This window comes from Egretta garzetta, unplaced genomic scaffold, assembly GCF_000687185.1.
Source record: "Egretta garzetta isolate BGI_Z169 unplaced genomic scaffold, ASM68718v1 scaffold11, whole genome shotgun sequence".
Lineage (NCBI taxonomy): Eukaryota > Metazoa > Chordata > Aves > Pelecaniformes > Ardeidae > Egretta > Egretta garzetta.
The window spans coordinates 691,795-704,478 of record NW_009258621.1 but is presented as its reverse complement, the minus strand read 5'-3'; positions in this window follow the sequence as shown (position 1 = coordinate 704,478).

The following is a 12,684-nucleotide window of genomic DNA, read 5'->3' as shown; positions in this document are numbered from 1 at the left end:
GAGCCCTTACTGCTCTCTCTGCTACTGCTTCCCTGCGTTGCCTGGGGCATCGTGCTGCAGCTGCTGTTGCCCTCCATTTTCTGACTCATGCTGCGGGGAGGACTGGCCTCCCCGCTGCCACATGCTCGGAGCTCTTCCACTTAGAATCATAGAACCATAAAAAAGTTTAGGTTGGAAAAGACCTTTAAGATCATCAAGTCCAACCGTTAACCTAACCCTGCCATCCCGCCACTAAACCATGTCCCTAAGCACCTCGTCTACCCATCTTTTAAATACCTCCAGGGATGGGGACTCGACCACTTCCCTGGGCAGTCCATTCCAATGCTCGACAACCCTTTCAGTGAAAAAATTTTTCCTAATGTCCAACCTAAACCTGCCCTGGTGCAATTGGAGGCCATTTCTCTTTGTCCTATTGCTTGTTACCTGGGAGAAGAGGCCAACCCCCACCTCAATACCCCCTCCTGTCAGGTGGCTGTAGAGGGCGATAAGGTCTCCCCTCAGCCTCCTCTACTCCAGGCTGAACAACCCCAGTTCCCTCAGCTGCTCCTCATCAGCCTTGTGCTCCAGACCCCTCACCAGCTTTGTTGCTCTCCTCTGGACACGCTCCAGCACCTCAATGTCCTTCTTGTAGTGAGGGGCCCAAAACTGAACACAGTATTCAAGGTGTAACCTCACCAGTGCCAAGTACAGGGGCATGATCACTTCCCTGGCCCTGCTGGCCACTCTGTTCTTGATACAAGCCAGGATGCCATTGGCCCTCTTGGCCACCTGGGCACACAGCTGGCTCATATTCAGCCGGCTGTCAACCAGCACCCCCAGGTCCTTTTCTGCTGGGCAGCTCTCCAGCCACTCTTCCCCAAGCCTGTAGCACTGCAGTTGTAGCTGCAGAGAGTTACCTATTCATCCTGTTTACATCACATCAGCTTGTTAAAAAGAAAGGCTGTCCAGTACGCTTACCTTAAATATGGATGGAAAAAATATATCTACCCAGTGGAAACTGTTTTGAATTCAGTACATTGTTTCGTACCTTGTATGTAAATCCTTGTACGTAAATCCAAATTTTTGAACAGTACAAGTGAAAATAGGAAACATGGAAAAAAGTAGTTCCTTGGAGACAGTGCTTGAACAATTTTGAACTGAATTCTGAAAGGGAGAACTTGATCAGTTCGTACCCCAGAGACAGCTGAATTTCTAATTTAGGTGTACAGTATAAGACCTGGTCCACAGCCCATTTGAATCAGTAGGTACTTTTCTTTGGATGTAACTGGGTAACATATGCAGACTATAATTTGTGTTTCCTGCTACAGTTGTTAGCCTTTTGGGGATTTTTCATGGATTATCTAAATGACAGAGAAAGAGCCAAAACTTATTTCAGGTGTGATGTAATCCACTTTATGGGAGTCTTTCCAGGGACTGATCTGGTTTATTATTCTCAAATTATTATGATTATTTCAAGTGTAACCAAAATTAATTAAAGGCTTTCAAACCCTGCTGATACTCAAATTGCTGCAATAATTTTGCATTTACTTATGAAAAAGCTTCCATAATTGTAAATGCTTAAGCATATTAACAGAAAATATTTGACTGTAATGTCATCCGTCTGTCATGATTTGGAAAATTGAGTGCTGTAATAGCTATTGGAAGTCCATTTGCCTGTAATACAGGTAATGTCTCAATTAAACAAAATCAATCAAAACTCATCAAAATTTATGCTCACAGTGTGTTATATACCCTTTGAAATATTTGAAAATTAAAATGGAAAATAAACCATCAGAGTTCTTCCAAAACCAAGCCATCAAGACTGCCTTCTCAAAGACAGCATTTATCACTGAGAACAGGTTAGACCAGATGTGGGCTTTTTAAACTGAGATGTTGATGGGGACAGAACTTGACAAAAACCTGTAGTTTTTAGAGAATGCAAGGCCTCACCTTCCCCTTTTACAACTTACTGTACCAGGCAAATGCCTCCAATTCACCCGAAACTTGAGAAAAAAACCTCTGAGAACCATTTAAGCATTAAAAATGGGAGAGCATAGTTTTGACAGAGAAAAGGATGAGAGTTATGAATCAGGTTTTTAACAGAAAATGAAGTGCAATATTGACTTCAGGCATTACCCATTTCTGGTAAGCGTGGGAGACATCTGTTAACAACCATCAAGCAAATTTGATCAACAGTAAAGTGTCCTACCCCATTTCTGCAAAGATCATCATCATTCTTTTTCCAAAGTGGCCAAAGGCTGAGACACATTTTGTTTCCATGTAAATGCAATTGTAATGCTTGTTCATATTGACAGCTTGCATTTGAGGGACCCTAACCTACTTCCATCCACCTTTCATCTGAAACGAAAATCTGTTTGTCTGATCACCTCAGGTCATTGAAGCTGCCCCAGTGCTACTTTTCCTCTGATGGGAAAGGGATGAACCCCTGGTTTGCCAGGGCTGTAAGGACTCCCCTGGTCCTTGTGGTATGTTTTTTCTTGGATATACCGCAGCTGTAGGTGCTACTCAGAGTCTTGCCATGGAAGTTAATTTTTCCATCAGAGAGCAAGCAAGCTGGGGAGTATGGGAAAACAGAGGCAAGGAGTGTTACATTTCCGTGCAGAGACTCAGCTGGCCACCAGCCAGCAAAGCCATCACTGCAGTTGTTTAGGCAAAAAAAAAAAAAAATGAGAAATGTAATATTTGATGACAATCTAATGTCAGAGTCCATGACATCACCCCTTCCAGCTGCTGATTAATCATGTGAAAGAAATTAATTTGGACATGGAAGAGTGTGAATCTGACTACTGGGACAAATAACTGCATTCAGAAAGGAAGTAGGAGGGAAGAATTTATCAAGTGTTTGGTCAAATTAAATAATTTATTTTAGAAAAGCCCCACCCCCCAATTCTCTCTCTCCCTGTCAGATTCATTACTAAATCCTCATGGCCTGACTGCACTCCTGTATGATTCAGTCTTTCGGCTTGCACAGAATTACTACTGTTTTCCCAATGAGCAGAACTGGCCATCAGCTTGATGGAGAGGAGGTGAGAAAATGGTGTGGGGGGAAAATAAAACCATTGACAGTTTAGGAGTTTCAGTGAGGCTGAGCAGTGAAAGAGTCCCTGGCATGGGTCTCACTAACTCTGGGGAGGTTTCCTAGGGCACTTGCCACTTCCAGTAACATGGGATATTTGGCACTCTCATTTTCCTTATCTCAACTTTCAGAAATATTTCTAAGAGTTCACAAAACCTGGATATACTTGTCGCTTCCCATCCAGGTCAATTTCCCTAAGAAAGGAGAGAGAATGGGAATGTGACCATGCAGGTACTTCAGGGCTTTCGTGTCAGGGGTTGGGAAGCATAAGATACCACCTAAAAAAATTCTGCAGGTGAGATCACTGTTTAGACAGTCAAACTGATGGCTGGCACGTTGTTAGTTGTTAGAGTTATCTCCCAGCCTCCAGTGGTCTCAAGCATGCAAAGGAAACCCTACTGGAGCAAAATGGAAGCTGATTTGTAGAAGACTGTAGTTCCACCCATTATTCTGCAGTCACTTCCAGTGTCTCTCCAGCAACTGTAATGGGATGACATCCAGGGAAGAACTGGGCCCGGCTGGCTGGGCAGGACAGTTCTGATGAGCTCCGTTCTTTGGTTCATTGCTGATGCACCACTTTCCTGATTGCTAAAGCAGCTTCCAATAGTCTTTCTTGGAGGTTTCAAGTCTGAGTATGCTCATGTGATGTTCCCTCCAAAAACCAATCCTTCCCTCCTAACTCAACAGCCTCACATAATGTCTGTTTCTGCACTGAATAGGAAGTTCTGCACTGAAAGACTAACTTGAAAGTCTGTTCCACCAACTGCAATAAATCTCAGCCTGCTCCATTCTTCCTCCACATCTCTTGTTGAAACAAAAAAAATGGTAGATGATTCCCTGATGACCGCTGTTGCTGATGACGCAAATGGCACCTCACTTAATGAATCCTGTAAGTCTTGTTCAGCCCCACCCATCATCTTCACAGGGAAGAAGAGATGTTAAGCAAAGTGTCTCTTGCTGATAGATAGGGCTATAAAAAAAAATATTTCATTGTTTCAGCATTTTGTTCCTTTTAGGAAATGCCAGAAAAGTAAAACAGAAGGAAACAAAGTGGTTGGTTTTTTGGTTGTGTTGTTGTTTTTTTTTTTACCTAAACCACACGTGCAATCTAGTCCAAAAATGACCCTGAGGGGAGTTAAAGAAATTTGGTTGTGTAGCTAAGGAATGAAGTGAGCCTCTCTGCCAACAAATGATGGGTGTTTTCAGGGTACGGTCTCTCCTGTCAGAAAGGGTCATTCCAAGGCATTTCTCTGGCAGCTTTTATTCATATCCCTCTCTCTGAGCCAGAAGGCAGGAAGATGTTGGACAGCTGAGCTCTTGCACCTTTCCCGTTCTCCTGCTCAGGAAAAGGCTTTCCTCAGCCAGCAGGAGAGAATGTAAGGGAACTGGCAAACCTCAAGGATGTTGTCAAAGGGAGATATACTTGTAAAGTTAATCCTTAGCACTCTGTCTGGGTGCCCTCTTCCTGCTCCTTGTAAAACAGCCCTGAAAAAACCCAGGTTTGCTCTGTTCTCAGTGGAGAGAAGACCCACCATGGCTGCCAGCTTTCCCCCGTCTTCAGCTGGGCGTGCAGGCTGTGTTCACAAGGGGTGGAGAGGCAACATCTCCACCAGTGTCAAGAAGCCACAGTCTCTGAGGGCAAAGCAGCCCCACCTGGCACTGGGGCCAGCAGAGCCTCACCAACTCTCCTGGTTCTCCCTCATCCCCGCTCTTTTTTCCCAGGCAGGTCTCTCTCTGTCCCCCTCGCTAGACAAGTCCTGCTCCTCTCAAATAGCAGAAGCCTGCAGGCAGAGAGGCAGGAGCATGGGGGTGTGAAGGCCCGGCTAGAGGGTGTCCTGGGAGCTCCCCACCAGGGAGCAGTGGAGCCTCTTTGCCCCTCTGCAGCATCATCTGCCAGCTCTGCATGCCTCAGGCCAGCCTGAAGTCCTACGTAGCCGCATCCTGAATGCTGCTGTCAGGGAGTCTTGAAAGAATCTGTTTCAGACAGCAAGAGCTACAGGTTGCTCTCCATAGGTGTATCCAGAAAGGAGGAGAGCAAAGGATGGAAAAGGATTGAAGAACGAGTGGGAAATAAACACAGGCATTCTGCTGAGGACCTGCAGGCCCCACACCTCTCCTCTTCTGCCCTTACTTTTGCATCTCATTAAGTTACTTAGGCAATTAGGTGAATTCCCCTGGGAAGAAGAGAGCAGCCAGCTGGAACTCTGTGGTATCCATCCCCATCCGGCAGGAAGCAGGGAGTAAATACGTAACATTTAGGAACCCTTTAGAGCTGCAGTCTAGTTGGATGGGTAATGGCTCCTCTCAGGGCCAGATCTTCACCTTCCCCAGCTGCAATGGCTTTTTAGATACCTAATTTCAAGCAGCTATTAGTACCTGCCAGACCATGAAATAACTTTCACCTTTTCAAAAGGAAAAGAATGGGAACCCCTTCCTTGGAGCACAGGGAGTTGTGAAGAGTGGCAAACTTCATAGTGAAGTGAGGGACTGTCCCGGCTCTTGAAATTTGCCTTCTTACTCAGGCACCTAAATGTGGGTTTAAATGCTTCAATTTAGTTACACAGAGGTGAAAACTCCAGCCATAGGAGCATGCCCAGCGTTAGAGAGCACACAGTAGGAGAGTGGGAAATGTCAATGACGTGAAACTCTGTAGTGGTGGCTTAAAAATCTTTCTTGCTATGTGCCCTCTCAGAGACAAATAACTGCCTATTTGGGAGCAACCTGGAAACACCTGGGGAAGGAGGAGAAGCAGCACAAGAAGGAGCCTTGTCTTGAGCATGCCAGCTCAAGCCATCAAGCAGATCAGGGAAAACTATGCTGTGTTGCTGAAATTGCTGCTCAGATTCAGAGCTGGGGGGAGGCAGTTCAGAGAGCAGTGCACAGCCTGAGAGTGGATTTCTCCAGAGCAAGGGCAGGGGGCAGCAGGGAGACGAAGGCTTTGACTAGTACTGGTGCTGGTGATGGAGAAGCTGCTCTTGGTACTATTAAAATGCACCCTTTATTATGCCTGGGCATGCATGTATGTATGTACATACATACAGAAACTTGCCATAGGACTGAAAATTTTCCTAGGTGGACATGTATGCCGTTCTTTCCGTAAGGGCTTTACTTACCTTTAGTTGTTCAGATGAAAAGCATGATCCAGCATGCGGGTCTCAATCTGTCTGGGAAAGACGTTCTTGCTTGAAACGATTTTATGTGCAAGGACTGGTGTTTTCCAGTGATTGCTGTAATACAGCTGCTTTCCAGGGTCTGCTGACCTTTGCAATTTGTTGCATGGCAATGAACAGTGCTACGTACAGAAAATAGCACGGATAACACACTGTTGTCTGGCAACATAATTTAGGAATATTTTCATAGCTCTATTGCTTTAGCTATTCAAAATTACAAAGAATCAACCTAGATCTGCCAATTTATTAAACTGTGCTGCACTCATTCAAAGCTCAGCTTTTTTCCTTTTGCAGACATAGGAACAGACAAAGGTAAACATCTGTCCATCATAGAAATATTACAGTAAATCCTTAAAATATATTCTTTTACCACATGCAAAAATAGATTCATGGAGAGTGCCAACGTGCTTTGTTTTAAATTAAATGCCCACAGCCCGGTATGGACTTCAAAATTATTAATCATGTCCTCTTCAGTGCCCTCTCCTAGGTTTTCAAAACACAGAGATCACTCGCTGCAGAGTGGAAACTTGGACAGCATTTCTTGTGATTCCACATTCATTGCATCCCTAAAAGGTGCAGTGGAATCTCACTGCCCTGGAGGTTGAATATCCCCGTCATATACTACCAAACCCAAAACCGTCTATGAGACACACTGCACGCTTAAAAAATAGCTTGCCTTTTTCCTGCCGTGATCGTAGCTATCTCAAACAAATGCAAAGCTGCCCAATTATGGTTATGTGGTCACAGTCTAGTGGAATAACTGTGACCTATGAATAGGAAAAACCTCTTCAGACAATGAAGCAGTATTTAATTCTAATTGTTTTATCCCCTCAACCTCAGATGTAGGTACAACTTTTAGTAGCCTCAGGGTCCAACAGGGAAGGATTTCCCTTTACGATTTTATTTTTACTGAACCTCAGTAAAACTCAAAAATACGTATTTCATGTACTCTTACTACCTCTAGTTCTGTCTGTGCAAAAAAAGGAAATGCTAATGCTGATTCATGGGTTACTCCCCAAACATGCACATGTGTTTATATTCTTATTTTCAACAAATAGCAACAGCAGGCCAATGTGCCAATGCAAACCACTGCTGCACCGCAGGGGACCACAGCTGTGGCACACACCAACTGCAGAGCTGGGCTCTTCTCTGGCACCGGGAAGGATGGCACTGAAACTACTGGGCATAGCCAGACGTAAACCCAGAGGGCGTTCACATCAGACCTTCACATCTTCATCCTGGGGAGCTGACTAGCTGAGGGAAAAATAAAGGCACCGCTGGCGTATATGCATTGCATCACGAGGAAATGTAACATCCTGTGCTTGTTCTAGGGTTCCTAAACTTTCTTGCCTATCGTGTGTGTATGTAATGCCTTGCCGGAGTACTTTGCTATGAATAATATTTTCCATACCTACATTTTAATCTCAAGCTCTGTAACAGTTCTCCAAAGTCCTGCTGCAAAACCTGGAGCCTGTGAGCCAAATGTTCTTAGCCCAGCACTAAATGCTCTGCATATGTGGTGCTGTGTGTGGATGTATAGGATGTATGCATCCTTTCCTCCAAGGACCCCAAGTGCATATGAAACTTCAGGCAGGTCACAGCCACAAATACCCTAGGGGACACAGGACGTCTTAGTACATGCTGCCCGTTTCATGGGCGGGCGAAAGAAGGCGGAGAGGCAATAAGCCACATTGCTAACACCCCACAGCGCAGCAGGGGCAGAGCCAGGAACAGGCCGCCGAGATCTTTGGCTGGCTTTCTTGGCTGCGCCGTATGACTTGGTGCAGCACAGGGCGAGGTGCAGGCAGGAATGTGTGGAGGAGGCTCCCAGGGAACAAAACTGGTTCCTTTGTGCTCTAGGTGGACTTACGAGCTCCGGCAGATGTGGGCGCAGAACACAGACTGCTCTAAATTACATTGACTCGCTACAGGTGTCTCTGCAGAGCCCTATGTTCTTGCTCGCTGAACGGGAGCTGGCACAAAGAATATGAACCAGTCACTGCTTAATTCTGCCATTATATGTGTTCCTGTGGGATAGCAGGAGGGGAGCAAGTGACCAGATAACCCAGCTCAGAGGTCGCTGAGAGCTGGGAAGAACAGCATCTTTCTGACCTGTTTGACCACTGAAGCAATGCAGAAGGGCTGGTGCAAGATAAACATCCAGAGCCCTTTCCTCAGGCCTCCATTTTCCCAGCCAGAGCCGAAGTGTGCCACGCCTGTGACAGTCACCCGCCTGAACGCAGATGATTCTCAGCACATAATTCAGTGTTGTGTTTCCTCTTGAGTCTTCTGCGGTTCTTTTTCTTGTAAAATATTAGCCAGATTTATTCTCCATCACACTGGCATAAACATAAAGTAAGTGTGCTGACTATAGAATTACTGTCTGTTTATCCATTTATTTCTGTATTTACATGACTAAGATTCAACTCACTGGTGAGGAAATGCCGTAACATACTGACTTCCACTGCAAGGATGCTGATGGTCCTTCTGATGCTGAACTTGGATGAACAGTGACAGTTTGGACAACTCATCTTTGAAACACAGTGAAGGTTGTCTTGTCCAACCAGTCCAAAACATGACAGAGAGAGAAATAATTTAAAAAATGAATCTTGTAATAAAGGAAGAATGGAAGGAGGAGGGTACTTTAGAATTGTAGTTGGCTTATGATTAAACTTTATTATTTTTTCTGTTTTGTATTTACAATTGCATTGATACTAAGTAGATTGTGGTCCATTCTGTCCTGTTCTAGCTTTATAATGCAGCCCACGCCATATTAATTGAGTGCCTCCAGGGATCTGAGTGAACAAGATGACCAATATCTATCATGCAACTGTTCTCCCCTTCCATGGAAGGAGGTATTTCTGCAGTTCAGGACCTTGTTTTGGTAAGCTGTTTTGGGGGTTTTTTGCTTGTTATTGTGGTTTGGATTGGGGAAGGGGTTCTTCTTCAAGTCAAATCTCTGGGTTTCCCTAAGAAAAGCAGATCAGGGGAAGGAATGTGCACTTAAAGTGGGAAGTGCTGAGACTTGCAACATATCTCAGTCTTGGGGAGTCTATTGCCAGGCCTCAGGCCCTCACAGTGATGTGAGCATTGTTGTGCCAGAGGCCAGGGTCACCATCTTCATCTTCATGCTCTGGCACCCTTTTAGATACTATGCCAGGGCTCAGCATGGCAAGCCTTGAGATGCGGACCAGGACCTCAACTCCAGAGGAAGAGGGTGTATAAAGCAGCAAAGGACAGTTCTGCCTGTGCTTGAGAGGGTCACCAGCACCATGCTGGTCTGCCAGGGCTCTCCTAGCCCTGGAGGGCCATGCCCAGGTGCAGGCTTTAGCAACAGTCAAAGCGAAACATTAGCTAGGTTTACGGCAGAGGCCGAAAGGACCAAAACAGCCTTGGCTGTACCATCTGCTTTTCCTATCCAGCATTTGTGTCTGCATAGTTGATCTCCCCTCCTGCCCCAACAGCCCTCACGTCCAGCTGCAGTGGGGTACAGGTGCTCCTGCTGCAAGAGCCACTGCTCCCACCGGCAGCCAAACCTCCTCTTCCCCCCACGAATTCACACGCAGCAGGGCCTGTCCTGCTGCCCTGCTAACAACCACCACCCCACAGTGCCCCGCAGCCCCGGACCCAGGGGCGCAAGCAGCTGTGATCCAGCTGGGCCACATACACTGCCGGTAGGGCACAGCGAACACATTGGGGCAACTGTTTTTAAATAAGACATGATAATTAACTGTCTTCCTTCAAGTACACAGAGGTGCTGGGAGGCCATTAACTTTGACAGCTGTGGTATTTCTTTCCCCAAACACTTATAGCCAGTGTGTCAGTTGGAGATGTTACACAGGACAGCTCCCTGCCCTTCTGTGTCTGTCCTCGCTTTATTTCAGGACTAAATACATCCTGCGGTGGATATAAGCCCTTCCTAAGTGGAAGATCCTGTCCATTTTAATGGCCCCACTGTCTTGAATAAGGACAGGTTGCCCACACAGAAGTTGACCGGATCAAGTCTTTGCCCTAACCCAGCCTGCTTCAGCATCCTCAGGCACTGCAATGATTTTCTTTAGAAGCAGGAAGTATAAATTCAAATGAAGAACATGGCTTAAGCAGAAGCAAGATCTTTTAAGACCCAACATTGGATTTTACTTGAAGAATGTATGCTGAGATTGCAAGTGAGTTGGAGTGGGACCATGGTTTTGATCTCTTTGTACAGCACCTAACGCAACGGTACCAAAGCTGCAGAGAGGGCTCCTCAGCACCATCAAGCAACTGCAGCAGTGCTAGCGCCTGGAGATGTCCGTCTGTCTATGAAAGAAACTTGTCTCCCTTCGTGCCTCTGTCCTTGTCCCTGGATTGGACTAGCAACCTGTTTCAGTTTGTGCTTTCCATTTAGGCTAACCTCAGACACTCGGTTTCCACTTGATTGGAAACAAGTGTGCTGAAAGCTGTCTGCTGTTTCTTCACTCTACAATGTGGACTGCTGCCTGGCTCCAGTCTGGAACCAATTATTTCCCTCCTGTACCTACCCGTTCTGAAAAGGGACTTATCCCTAGACTTTTTTTTTTCCCCTCTTTCCACTTCTATTAGCCACTTCCTTCATAAATAAAAGCTTGTCATTCTATAGAAAGCCCACAGAACAGCTCTAGCTCCGGACGTCACGTGCTTCTGTTACGTGGCAAAAATGCTGCCATGTTTCAGGGCCAGGTTTCCCTTGGGGAGGTTTGTATCAGTAAATGTGCCATAGTGAATTTGGTGCTCCTTTTTCCTGTTCTGATAGGATGAATATCTGACAGTGCTTGGATTTGTGTGACTAAGGAAGGGCTTTAAGCACCCGTTGTGGTTACGCTGGTGTAAATACTCTTAAACAACCCCAAAGAACAGTCAAAACATGCATGGATATGCAGTAGCGCTTGCAAGTACATGCCGATGCCATTGGCATAGCACAGTGCAGCCGTTTTAAAAGAAGAAGTTCATGTATTCCTGGATTTATCCTTTCTTTCAGAAGTTCCTACTTTTTGATGTGTGTATGCAGACACGAGGGCATGGGAGCAACAGATGACCAGAATCTGCAGATACTTGCAGCCAGGGGGAAGCTTATGCCCGTGAATAGTGACATTATACTCAGCGGGGTCACTTCTCAGAGGAAGATTGATTACATACTTTATTTCATGAAAGACCAGTTCCTGACCGAGCGCAGACACTGAGGAAACGGGTTGGAGTGGAAAGAGACTAAAAATCTCTTTTCCTGCACTGACTTCAAAATAGCATTTCTCTTACTGGAAAAACAAACATAAGCTCATTTTGGGTGTCTCTGCCTGCCTGCCTGTGGGATTGGCAATCCACACCTCCTGCAGATTTGGAGACCTCTCTGCCCCTGTTTACGCTCTAGAGGTTGTGCCTTAATTACAAAAAGCTAATCTGCTGCGACATCAATTTCTCTCTCTAGGGGAAATTCCTAGCTGGGAAATCCTAGCAGAGACAAATTGCTGTTCTTTTTTTTTTTCCCTTGGCCAGTCCAGACCAACCCCAAAACTGCTATCTGGGTTTGACCTTGACTACTGCTTTGAGAGCGAATCGCAGAGCCTGCTCTCCTGAAGTGCTGACGTACAGACAACTCTTTCCAATGAGTTATCTTGATACAGAAATCACTCTGTATCACGGCCAAGAGCCTGCTCCCTCTGCCAAGCGGGACCCATGCCTGGGGGCCACAGGAGCTGAGAAAATGCTGCCTGTGGCCTACCCTGGATCAGAAAGGATGGACACCGTCCTGGGCAGGTTAGCCACAGCCCTGCCTAAACCTGGCCCAGAGCCGCAGCAAGCAGACGTGCCCCATCACAGCTTACAGCCCTGGCGTTTGTCGTCTGGGGGCCACCTCCCTGCCTTAGGACGCACTCACCCAATGCCACACAGCCTGGCGGAGAGGGCTTCATGCCAACTTTGGTCTGGCGCAGACAACCGACGTGCAAGTCGGAGGAGTCAAGGAGTGAGCTGCCATGCCTGGGGGAAAGGGGATGCTGCGCAAAATGGCTGGGCCAGTGCCTGCCTTCAAGCTGGCTCCCTGGGGGCAGGGGTGGCCTTTACCTCCGAGACCCTAGGGGTGCAGGTACCACCCTTTGCCATGACCGCTGTACCCAGGGGAGGAATAGGAAGGGCGGCAGGGGTGGGGAGGCCGGGCTGCGGATGTCCCCTCCGCCGCGGGCCGGGCACCGCACGCTCTGGCCGGGGGTGGAAAATGGCTCGTGTATCTTTAACCCACAGCGGCCAAAACGCGGCGGTGGTGGGGTTTTTTCTTTGGGTTCTTTTTTTTTTTTTAGTTAACAATGGAAACTTTTTTTTTTTCAGTGTTTCCCTCCAGCCCAGCAGCGCCGAGCGAGCAAAAGAAAAAAAAAAAAAGAAACTTGTTCCGCTGAGTTCAACCCCAGACAGGCTCACATCTTCCTTCCT